The sequence below is a fragment of the Leptopilina heterotoma genome, unplaced genomic scaffold (assembly GCF_015476425.1).
Source record: "Leptopilina heterotoma isolate Lh14 unplaced genomic scaffold, ASM1547642v1 Lhet_58, whole genome shotgun sequence".
NCBI lineage: Eukaryota > Metazoa > Arthropoda > Insecta > Hymenoptera > Figitidae > Leptopilina > Leptopilina heterotoma.
The window spans coordinates 2,246,239-2,259,547 of NW_025111131.1; the positions used below are offsets into that span (position 1 = coordinate 2,246,239).

The 13,309-nt window shown below is 26.3% G+C and overlaps 1 long non-coding RNA gene across 2 annotated transcripts; it reads right to left on the reverse strand.

The window, feature by feature from the left end:
• Nucleotides 1–829: 829 nt before the first annotated feature.
• On the reverse strand, nucleotides 830–2,839 carry LOC122508854. 2 transcript variants are annotated; one of them, XR_006302270.1, is made up of 3 exons: nucleotides 1,987–2,839; nucleotides 1,293–1,586; nucleotides 830–1,140 (listed from the first exon to the last, which is right to left on the reverse strand). It is a non-coding gene; the product is annotated as an uncharacterized LOC122508854 (long non-coding RNA). The 2 variants fall into 2 exon arrangements; XR_006302269.1 differs by having other exon boundaries at nucleotides 1,818–2,838.
• Between the last annotated feature and the right edge of the window lie 10,470 nt (nucleotides 2,840–13,309).

Genomic DNA, 13,309 nt, shown 5'->3' on the forward strand with positions numbered 1-13,309 from the left:
GAAGGGGTTTTGGATTGAATTTAATACCTTCGAGTATCAAATAGGCAGTATTTGTCTATTATTTAATTTTTAAATATTGTAGAAAAAATTTGTATACTTAATTATTACTATATATCCATTGTTGGTCTCCATCTATAATTTTTAAAAATATATTAATCGACAATAAATTATTTGAAAAAGATTAATAGAATTTCGATAAATTGATTGTCGAATAAATATAATCTCGATTAATGAAGAAAGAGAAAAAATATATTTAAAAAAGATTAAGTACATGTACAGTTTAATATACTAAAGAAAATAGTCAGCAATTTAATTTTTTTTTAAATTCAAAATAAAATGTTTATTTATTTATTTATTTAATAACATAACGGGACATGCCCTTTCGTACATTACGTACTTCCTAATTCTAAGAGTTACATTTGTAACATGAAAAAAAATGTTGAAAATGTGAAAATGTTGTAAATAATTAAAAATTTTACCAGTTTTCCTTGACGGAAAAAAAAGAGTTAAAATTTTACAATAAATAACAAATTTATAGACTTTTTATATTTATTTGAAATTTATTGATTATTTATTTAAATTAAATTTATTTATTTATTTATTATTATTTATTTATTTATTATATTTAAATTTATTTATTTAAATTTATTCATTTATTATTTATTTAAAATTTAATTTATAATTAAAAAAAAATTCTCTTAATTACTTACTTACTTAATTACTTACTTACTTAATTACTTAAGAATAATGTAATTATTTTAAACTTATAAATTTTAATAATTTTTATATAAAAATAGTATTTTTAAATACTTCAACTATTTAAGGATACGCTAAATAAAAATTGAAATAATTTCAAATAATAAATGTACGAATTTTACGTTTGAAAAAAGAATGATAATTAAAGATGAAAAAAACATTTTCTCCACGCTATGCATCCTCCTCCTCCTGCTCATGATCATCATCATTACTGCTGATATTAATAATTTCTTCATCATTAAAATGGATTGGAACAAACTCTTGTTATTGTTGTTGATCAATGAAAGGAATACGATCACTTTCAATAGATTCATGTGAGTAGTCCATTGCAGGATGATGATGATGATTGGATGTAAAAACGAAATTGTTGAATGAATTATTGCTCTGAAAAAATTAAATAAAATTATTAAAAAAAGGACAAGAAGGTTAATTTATTGTATAAGTTATAAAATATAGTTTTAATAATTGTTACATACAATAAGTATTTTTAAATAATTTTAATTTTTAAAGTTATATTAGATTAAATTAAAACTTACTTCATTAATGTTAGATAGATATGTTTGGTTGGAATCGGAAAAGATTAATCGAGATGAAAAAAAATGTTGTTGAGATTGTGCATCCTCCTCCTCCTCCTCATCATGATCATCATCATCATCACTGCTGATGTTAATAATTTCTTCATCATTAAAATGGATTGGAACAAACTCTTGTTATTGTTGTTGATCAATGAAAGGAATACGATCACTTTCAATAGATTCATGTTAGTAGTCCATTGCAGAATGATGATGGTGATTGGATGTAAAATATAAATTGTTGACTGAATTATTGCTCTGAAAAAATTAAATAAAATTATTTAAAAAAAAGAAAAGAAAACAAATATTTTTTGAATTTGTAAGGGTTCAGATTTTAAAGCCTTTTATTTTTTATATAATAAAATCTAACCATATATATATATATATATATATATATATATATATATATATGTATATTAGACTAAATAGAAACCTGATTTGTTATTCTATTTACCCCTTTTAAATGACAACCCAAAATACAGCAATTACCTGTATTTAAATATTAATTCCAAAATTAAATAAAAGATGTCAATAATTGATATATTATTGACCTCTCTCGAATATGACTTCGTGTACAAATAATATAAATACGCGAGCTGTGATGAGAACTATCGCAGCCCATACGAACGGAACTATAGTGGTATAAGTGAGAATGTACCGCTGCTGAGACGAACGTGTGTGAAGAGCCAAGCACCTGTGCAGAGAGCCAAGCTGTACTACGGAGAGCCAACCAGCCAGGAGGAAAGGGGATCGCAGAGAGGCCCACTACAAGTAAGCAGTTCAGTGAGTATACTGTATATCATTCGGAACGCCACCTCGGCTGGAGTATATGCATTTGATTATTACAATGTACGCCACCTCGGCTGCTGAATCTTTTCTCTCTCTCTTTCCAATGAACGCCACCTCGGCTGTTGGAAATTTCTTCTAATACTCTCTCGTTGAGTATTAGATGCACGATACGTGTGCTAGGTTTTTCCCTTAGTCTTTTCGTATACTGTCACCCCTTTCTTAACGTACGCTGCCCCAGGCGGTTAAGATCGTAACTTTTTAATGCAACTTAAATTCATTCCTTTTTTATAATAACTTTTTTTTACCCTGGTGCTTCACACTAGCTTCACATATATATTCGCGGGACCAGCCAGCTAAGCCCCCGCAATAGAATATATTTTTCTTATATAGATCGCGAGGTTTTTCTCAAAGTCTATCTCGATCCACTCCAGATGCACGTTAGCCATACCTCTGTAGGAGTATATTCCATTTAGTTTCCCGTAAGCCGTGCCGCCGCAACCCGAAATACATGTAAGATGCCCGCATAGTATCTTATATTATTTCAAACCCTTATTATCATTGAAATCAATGCGCAGCTTCTAAGAAAACGCATCTTCAAGTGATTTCTTCTCTTTTTTATATACGCAGCTTCCTAGAAAGCGTATCACCTCTAAACCCAAAATCAATGCATGTATTATCAATGCATGTATACCTCTGCATTACACTTTTCTAGTTGAACATATATATACGCAGCTTCTAAGAAAACGTATAGTTCATACTCTTAAATTTCTACAAGTTCAATTACACCTCTGTATACCAAACACAAAAGAGATTCGTATAATACGCAGCTTCATTGAAAACGTATGATCTCAAAAATATATTATCGCGAAACACGAATTAGATAAAGGAAATATATTTATTCGATTTGTATCCTATTTGGATAGGCTGTATTATTTGGACTTAATTATGTGAATAATTGTAAAAAACTTCGTATCGTCAAAATAATTCCAATACGTCAATAATTGTATAATTGCACAATAAAAAGAATACTTCGTTATTAGAATAGGGAAATCCTATGTATTTAGCTTAGGTTGTTTTTTGAATAAATCGTTAATTAATTTAGTTAAATTAATTGTCTCAAATTTATTTACTAACCTTGGGTACCTTAATTTTCAAATATATATATAATATTCTTTAAAAATATAAGGGTTATAAAAACAAACCGTTACAAATTATATTATATAATTGTTTAAAGTTCTAAATAAATTTCCGGCTTCTTTGACAATTTGATAATTACAATTTATTTATTTTATATTTCATTTCATTTTCTAACGAACTTTTTTAGGTTTTCAAAAATATTTTTAATTTTTGCAATCATTTCAATTTTAAAATTATTATAATTCTATAATATAATTCAAAAAATATTTATTTTCTTATTATTTTAATAGCTTAATGTAATTTTTTCAGAGCAATCATCTTTATCCTAAAATGGAATACGCCCGGAAATCGATGGAGAGTGATCATCGTCGTTATAATGATAAACTTGAATTTGTTCCAATTTATTATAATGAAGGGGAAATTGTAAACATTAGTGATGATGATGATCATGATTCACATCGTCAAGAAAATGTTCTCTCATCTCCAGTTAACATTCCTGATTTCAAATTAACATTAATATCTCAGATAAATGAAGTAAGTTTAATTTTAATTTAATATACTTCTAAATAGTAAAAGTATTTAACCCCTTAACTGCCGACTGAAAAACACTTAATGTGCCCAGAATACCAAGAATAAAAAATCGTCCAATTTGTCTGAAACTTGTTACTAAGGGGTTTTCGGGGTCGCTAATTACGAATCTGATCTCGGTTTTTCAAAATTTAAAATGGCGGATCCAATATGGCGGACGGATTTTTAAAAATTGATCTAATTTACCTAAAATGTGTTACTCAGGCGTTTTCGAGGTCGCTGATTACGAATATAATGTCGGTTTTTCAAAGTTCAAAATGTCGGATCCAATATGGCGGACATTTTTTTTTAATTTTGGATTCGCTTGAAAATTATCATTACGGGGTTTTCGGGGTCGCTGATGATGAATCCGATGTCAGTTTTTAAAAATTAAAAATTGCGGATCCAATATGGTGGAAATTTTTTTTTTTAATTTTGTATTCGCTTGAAACTTGTCACTTGGGGATTTTTGGGGTCGCTGATGACGATTTCTACGACAGTTTTTCAAAATTCAAAATGGAGGGTCCATTATGTCGGATATATTTTTTTTAATTTTGGATTTTCTTGAAAATTATCACTCGGGGGTTTTCGGGGTCGCTGATGACGAATCGGATGTCTGTTTTTAAAAATTTAAAATGTCGGATCCAATATGGCGGACATTTTTTAAAAAAATTTCTGTTTTTATCATAAAAGCAGAACAAATTTTACAAATGCCGGTTTCATAGAACAGCTATAAAAAGAGTGCAAAAATTAAAATTCCATTGAAATGTCCTAACGCATTTCACCTTTCCAATAAGTAAATTGGATCAATTTTTAAAAAAGTGATCCGCCATATTGGATCCGCAATTTTGAATTTTGAAAAACTGAAATCGGATTCGTAATTAGCGACCCCGACAACCCCCGAGTAACAAATTTCTGGTAAATTGGATAAATTTTTAAAAAAGTGATCCGCCATATTGGATCCGCCATTTTGAATTTTGAAAAACCATCATCATATTCGTAATCAGCGACCTCGAAAACCCCTGAGTAACATATTTCAGGTAAATTGGATCAATTTTTAAAAAAGTCATCTTCCATATTGGATCCGCCATTTTGAATTTTGAAAAACCATCATCATATTCGTAATCAGCGACCTCGAAAACCCCCGAGTAATAGACTTCAGGCGATTTTAGACATTTTTAAAATAAAAATGCATTGTATTTTCCATGGCAAAGATTTTGAAAAATTTGCTAAAAGTGTTGTTTTTAAAAATTTATAAGATTTTTATAATTTACTGAATTTAAAAACAGAAACGTGCGTCGCATTCTGCATAGCGTTGACTTTTTAGAAATCATTTTATTTTTAATTTTCAGCCATTTTTAAATTTTTACATCAATTTTTATCATGGCAAAGATTGTCAGTTTTCCGGCAGTCAGAGCAAAGTCCGAAATGGCAAAGATCTTTGCCATCGGCAGTCAAGGGGTTAATTTTCTTCAAATTTCGTTTTTGCATTTCAGAATATTTAAAATTTATCATTCCTGTTAGTAGCGGAGTAATTCTGTTGTGGAACGCGCATAAGATAATCAGTTTTATAGTCATCGCCTTTGTACAATTGACTGGATGACTGGTTATTCTATGTGATTTTCTCCAATTGTCATCTAACTTCTTCAATACAAGGCTTCAATTTCATTCTATAATTTAAAAATTTTAAAGTTTATATTTTCCTATTTTTATTTTTTTTCACCTTCTTCATCTTATTCTTTTCTTTGTTTATAAAGTTATTTTTCTTTAAATTTCCTTTATGCATTTCAGGATATTTAAAATTTATCATTACTGTTACTAGCGGAGTAATTCTGTTGTGGAACGCGCATATAATAGCCAGTTTTGTAGTCATTCCCTTTGTATAACTGACTGTCTCACTGGTTATTCTATGTGATTTCCTCTAATTGTCATCAAACTTTATTAATACAAGGCCTCCAATTTAAGAAAATTATACATCTTTGAACTTTTTACATATTTCCTTCATACTTTAAATATTTATAATTTTTAAATTATTCAATAAAATCAAGTCCTATGTTTTCCTATCTTTATTTCTTTTCATCTTACTTTTGTTCTTGACGGTATTTCTTTTGAAATGTACTTTTTGCTTTTCAGATTATTTAAATTTCATCATTTCTTTTATTTACGGGATTAATTTTGTTGTGGAACGCGTATTAAGTAATTAGTAAGTAGTCATCGCCTTTGTATAACTGACTGCTAACTGATTATTATATGTGTTTTCCTCTAATTGTCATCTAACTTCTTCAATACAAGGCCTCCAATTCAAGAAAACTATACATCGTTTAAGTCTTTACATATTTTCTTCATATTTTAAATCATTTAAATTTACATGAATTTTTATATTTTCCTATCTTTATTTCTTTTCCCCATTCTTTATCTTATACTTTTCTTTGTTTATAATGTTAGTTTTCTTAAAATTGACTTTTTGCATTTCAAGTTATACGAAATTCATCATTTCGATTATTAGCGAAGTAATTCTGCTGTTAAACGCGCATAAAATAATCAGCTAGTAGTCATCGTCTTTATACAACTGACAGCACTGTTATAACGCTGAAATGATATCGCTGCTTAACGCTGGCGAAAAGCTGTCTGACAAATTTACCAGAAAGCGCTGGCGCGGCCATGTAACAGTGCTGGCTGAGAATATTGCCACAATAAATACCATATTTTTATTAATTAATCATAAATTATAAATTAACTATATTAATGTTCATATTCATTCTGTCTGTCACAGTATGAGAGAGAAAGCATGATAAAGAGATAGAGAGGGAGGTATTGGCTCTTCTTTTAGTTTAGTGTTGGAAGGAAGGTAAGATAGTAACGCCTATTTCTTTGGTTTACAGAAGAGCATAATGTTTTCTCCAATTTACGTGTCAGGTAGAAAGAGAGGAACAGAAATTGGTAGGGGAAGGAATTGGGGAATTTTACTTTCAAGCCAAAATACGAAAAGGGCGTCTTATTTCCTTATTGGCTAATTATTTTTCTTTTCTCACTCACAGATAGATTAAGAAGTGAAAGAGAGGGAGAACCAGGTATTAGTAAGGGGTATAAATTTTATCGTTGTTCCATATACCAAATGGACAATTCTTTACCAATTTTTGAACCCCCCCACCTCTGGTTGTGGATATTTGGCCAACCCCTACCCCTTTACACTTTTCCACGTGGACATTGCACATTTAAAAAATATGTAAGTATGTTTTTTAATGTTACTCATGCATGTTAAAAATTAATAAACCTTTTTTTACCATATTTCAAAGCACGAAATTACAAAAATGATTAACGATTAAAATAATAAATAAACATTATAATTTAATTAAACACTTTATTTTTTTAATTATTGTATTGTTATATTAACACGATAGTCAGGGTACAAAATTTTTGTCAGTAAAGTGAGGGAAATGTTAATAAAAAATTTTTTTCAAGGAAAGTAAGAAAATTAAGACCTTTATGACTTATAAACAAATTGACATAAATAATAAAATTCTTTGCAGAAATTCAATTATCTTTACAAATAACAAAAACTATTCTCCGAAATTCAATCAAATTTTAATAAAATTCTTCACAATTATTCAATTATTTTCACAAATAATCAAATTATTACTTAAGACAAAAGCCTAGTGGTGAAGATCAATTCATATTCAATTTATTTAAAAAAAAAAAAAATTTGAATAAGTATATAACGATTTCACATTTAAAAATAGAAAATATGATAACCGCTTTATGACATTTAAATCGCGATCATTACATGGCTGTAATAGATCTTAAGGATGCCTACATTATGGTATCTGTCTCCGTTGAACATAGAAAATTTCTTCGTTTTATTTTTTAGAATGTAGAGTTCGAATTCCAGTGTTTGTACAGCACAGTTTACTCTCACAAAGATCCTCAAACCAGCTGTGCAAAAACTAAGAAGCCAAGGCATTATTCTAGTCATTTATTTAGATGACGTTTTATTCACTGGTAAAATTTTTAATTCCTCATCAGTGGGTAATTCAGGAATAATCATCATATCTAATTTATCATCAAAATCCACCATTTTCAATAAATTGTTAGTGTATATGGGATTAATTATATTCAAGTTATGTATCCTCTTAATGTTTTCGTTAATAATCTCACTTATAATAGGATCTATAACTATCTCACCACTTTCATTACTGTAACTTGAATCATATTCATCCATATTTTCAGAATCTAATTTATTTGTATTTGTTATTGACAAAGAATCATCAATTTCACTTGACGAATTATCTTTCCTTTTTTTATCCTCTAATTTAAAATTGTTTTCATCACTTTCAAAAGCATCTATAAAAAGATAAAAAAGGTAAATAATTTTTCATTGTCGGAAGAAAATCAAGGAAACCTGAATGAAGGTGTGCATATTACGACTTTTATTGCTAATAATTTTATACAAAATTTAGTAAATTTGATATTTAACTCGTAAATTTGCAAAAAAAATTATTTGTTTTATAAATTTTATTTTATTATAGATTCAAAAACAGCAATTCAACTGCTGTTATTGCCACATTTCATTCTGCCTCAAAATTTTCTGAAGCATTGCAAATGCCAAAGACAGTCTGCTACTACACGTGAAAGTTAGTATAAATGAATTTTTAATAAATTAGGATCTATTTAATTTACTCTAAATTTTTACGTTAAAAATTTCTTCTTCGAAATTTTAATTATTTCTAAAAAGTATCCTCAATTCAATAATTTTTAATATTTATTACATTCAATAAAATTTTTCAACAGGATTATTAAATTACTTAAAAGAAATGTAATAAGTTTTTACTCAAACATTTAATTATTTTCATTTTTTCAGAAAATAAAAAAAATTTTAAAGAAATTTAATTATTTGTAATGAAACTTTAATCTAATTATTTTTTTAACAAATGTAATTATTATCCAAAATTTTACTTAAATTCGACAAATAAATTTAATTATTTAGAAATTTGTTGATAAAATACTTTAGGAGAATTCAAATTTTAAGAAACATTCAAATAGTCAATAAATGTGACGCGTCGCGAAGAAAAGCACCTGAGAAGCATAAAGTCAATTATTTAAATTTTACAGGAGGAGGGAAAAAAAGAAGAGAAAATCAACTCTTAACACGAATTGATAATAATAATTGATAATTGAATGATTAATAATTGAATATTAAAAGTAATATAGCGTAAATTTTTAAAACTAATTGGATTTTGAAAATTGGCAAAAAAATTGTCCGAAATTTAATTAATAAAAAAAAAAGAATTTTGTTAAAAATTCTTGATAATAATAATTGAATTAAAATGATGGGAATAATTTTGAAGAAGTACAATATTCTTATAATGTAAAATAATGATTTTACCAATTTGCCATCTTTAATTATTATTATAAAACATGAAATTATCGATATTTTTATGTTTTATGGTTATGAAAATATTTAATGTATATATATACTTTTAAGTAAAATTTTCTCTTATTTAACTGAAACTAGTTATGTTTTTGTTAGTAATTGGTCAGTAATTTTTCAGTTTTGTTCCGTAGTCCGTATTTTTAAGATTATGTTATGTATACATATTAAAATCAAATCATTTTTAAAAAATCTCTATAGTAGGGATATGATAAAAAATTTGAATTATATGTGCAAATTGTATAAGCAAATAAATTTTTGTAGGTTCTAAATATTTTTTTATTAAAATTAATATTTTTTGCTTTTTCAGAAATTTTTAGGATAAAATTAAAAATTTTCAAATGGTGTAAAGATTTTTTTTAACTAAGACTGCATTTCTTTAATCGCCTAAAATATTTTTTAATTTTATTAATTTTTATAGGTGTGAACGACGATCTGCTCAGTAGTGTCTGTTCGGTAGGGACACTATTGTTGAGAAGCCGAAACATATATACATATTTACATAATTAATTTATTATTTTTCTTCATTACTTTGATATAGAGTTGAAAACTTCTTGTCTGCGATATACCACTGCTTATTTTATATTCAAGCATTGTTGGCCGTGATTTAATTACTATATGTTATACAATTTTTATATTTTAAATTCTTAAGTGCAATTTCTTTAATTATAAGTTAATTTCCCTTATTTGTAATTGAAATTAATTTGTATCTTGTTCCTTGAAGGGCTTATTAGCCCTAGGAGCTTATATCTAAATAAATAAATAAATAAATAAAATAAAATTAATCAAAAGTTAGTATAAATATAGAATTTAATAAATAAAAATTATATCAAGAAGACATTATTTGAAATATTAACTTAATCAATTTACAGTTTTATTATACGTAAGTTATATTAAATTTAAATTTCATTAAATAAAAATATTACATTAAAGCATTTTTAATTAATATAAATTTTTCAAATCATAATTCTCTTAAACAAAACTTCTTTTACATTAAAAATCTTTAAAAAAAAACAATTGTTTTAATTTTAAATTTCATACATTAAAAATTATATTTACATAAAGTTCTATATTTTTACTATTCTCTTGCTTTAAAATTCTTATGTAATACAATTCGATAATATTGAAAATATTTCAAATGAATATTAATTTTTAATATTAATTCCTTTATAAAAAAGTTTACTTAAATTAAAAGTCGAATTATTAGAATTATGTCAAATAGAATTTTTATAATTCAGTGTTAGACACCGAGAACATTCTGTCATTTGAAATCTAGGCAATATTCATGCGTCCCTTTTGAGTGATCTAATTAAATCAAAATATCATCCCATCTAATAGAGAAAAATTGCCAATAAATTTATATTGTTAATTAAATCATAATTTTTATAATCAATTTATAACTTTACTTTAATTTTTCCATGCCAGAATTGTATTTTTCAATTGTTTGAAAATTAGAAATTCTCACGTTTTGAGCGGCACTATATTGATAAAAAAATTGGTTTCAGACTCGGAACTTGCTACTTCAACTTTTGTTGCAGCTGAAAATGACAATCTAATTGAAATGACCCATATACGAATCTCTTATTTGATTGTTTTGGTTACTGCTGAGGTCATGGACTAATACCCGTTCTACCAGGCGTGTGTAGTATACCTGTCGCATGTACACAGGTAGATCACTAAAACCCTGTCATCACCTATCATTGTAAAAAGCAAATCCCTTTTTTGTTGGGAGCACAATAGTTTTAAAGACCGATTTAGGATCGTATTGAATAAGTTTTTTCTACGGGTGGCTAAATGACACTTTAATGTTTATCAAAACATTTATATTTACTTTTCTTGACGATAATCTGATTATTTCGTCCCAAAAGTCAGTTTTTTATCCTTAACATTTGTACTTACCTTTTTCAGAATTTGTAAGAAAATTTAAATTTTGACTTTTGCATGAATTTTGAAGACTTATTTCGGTACTTAAAAATCAATATAAAAATTTATTAATCATTATTTTAAATGTTTTCATATGCGCTCTATCGAATGGCGTTATAAAAAATCAAAAATTTATAAACTACAAAGTTATTAATGTTTTTTTAAAAAATGCCGATTTTTTCAAATTTTTCTACTACGAAATAGCAGAAAAATAATTTTAAATGTTACAAATAATGTAACATAAATAGTGCATAGATGCAGGAAAAGTGAATTTGCTAAGCGATTCTAAACATATGATTATTTGAATTTAATGATGATTTTTAATTTTTTAGACGAAAATTGTCAAAATCTTCACTGTTCCTGGTTATTTATAAAGGTTTTTCAAAAATTGATCGGATTAATTCAAAATTCGTCTTTCGGGGTTCTTGAGGATGTTATTTACGAATATAAAATTATATTTAAACAATTCAAATTGCTTTATTTCTTATCTTCTTATTCTCTTAATATTGCTGTTTTTACTATATGTAATATGTTTTAAATGTTACACAAATATAATGATTAAAAAACGACAGCTAAATAAAGAAATATAATAATTTTTATTTTTTCAGAAAAGATAAAATAAATATACCATTCTCACCTATTTTGCTTTCTCGTGAGGAAGCTTTGTAGTCGTTTAATTTACAAAATTTTTAAAAATCCTTTTAACAAATTTTCTTCTATATGGGACTATGTTATATAAGACCCTGAACAATTGTCCGGATGTATGTTTGTGTGTGTGTATGTGTGTGTATATATGTGTGTGTGTGTGTGTGTGTGGATCCCGATTTTTGTAAACACGATAACTCGAAGAGGTTTTAACGAATTTGGCTAAAATTTACCAGGTATATTTATCTAAAAAATATCTCGAAATGCATTGATAGACTTTAAAAAATTCTCAAAAAAAAAATTTTTTTTTACTTTTTTCTAAAAAATTTTTTTTTCAAAAAAATTTTTTTAAATTGTTTATTGAAGTTAATATATAATAAAATCTTATTCTTTGCATCAAGACGAATCGATTGGTATATAAGAAGTATAAATTGTATGAGAATTTATAGAGTTAATCACAATTAAAGCTGAAAAAATCGCATTTTTATCAAAAAAATGAGTTCTTTCCGCAAAATTATGTTGCTGTGTAAGAAAATTTTACTTATTTATTTCTAAAATCTTATTCATTACACCAAGACGGATCGATTGATATATATAAAGTATATGTTTTACTTAAATTTATAGAATTAAAACCAATTATAGACAGAAAATTTGCACTTTTAATAAAAATTCATTTTTTCTTAAAAATCATGTTGCTGTACAATAGAATGTTATTATTTATTAAAAAATAAATCAAAAATCTTATTCTTTACATCAAGACGATTCGATTGATGTATATAAAGTATATATTCTATTGAAAATTATAGAATTAATTACAATTAAAGTTGAAAAATTCACTTTTTAACTAAAAATTTTTTTGTTTATTTAGATTCATATTACTGTATAAGAAAATTTTATTCTTTCTATTAAGACAAATGAACTTTATTTTATAAATGTTAAATTGTATTAAAATTATTTAAAAATGAAATATATTTATCGTTAATGCTTCCTTCACGAGGAAGCAAATTTTTTTTGCTGATCGTAAAGAGGAAGCAAAATGTTCATGTAATGAACATCTGGATTTACAACTTGTTTTTAACATAATAGCATACCCAAGTTGTGATTTTATAACACAAACTTGCTGTCGTATCCGTCTTTGACGGGTTTTACTTTCTACTAATATATTTTAACAGGTGTCTACCAATTTAATTTGACTGGGAAAAACTAATAATTAGTTACCATTAACTATTTCATTAGGAAAATATTACTATTTGAATCAATAAATGACTTTTTCTATCAAATACTATTTTTAACTCATTCAGATTTACATAACAGTATTTGTCAATTTGTGGTACTTTATGCGTTTGTAGTATTTCAATTAATGTATTAATAATTACAACACTAATTTTTTACCAGCTTTTGGAGTTAGTAGAGTCTAATTGGAACTAATTATATCGCAAGTAGGCCCCATGTAACGACTGCTAAAATCTAAAATAAGACCTATATTGTAGGC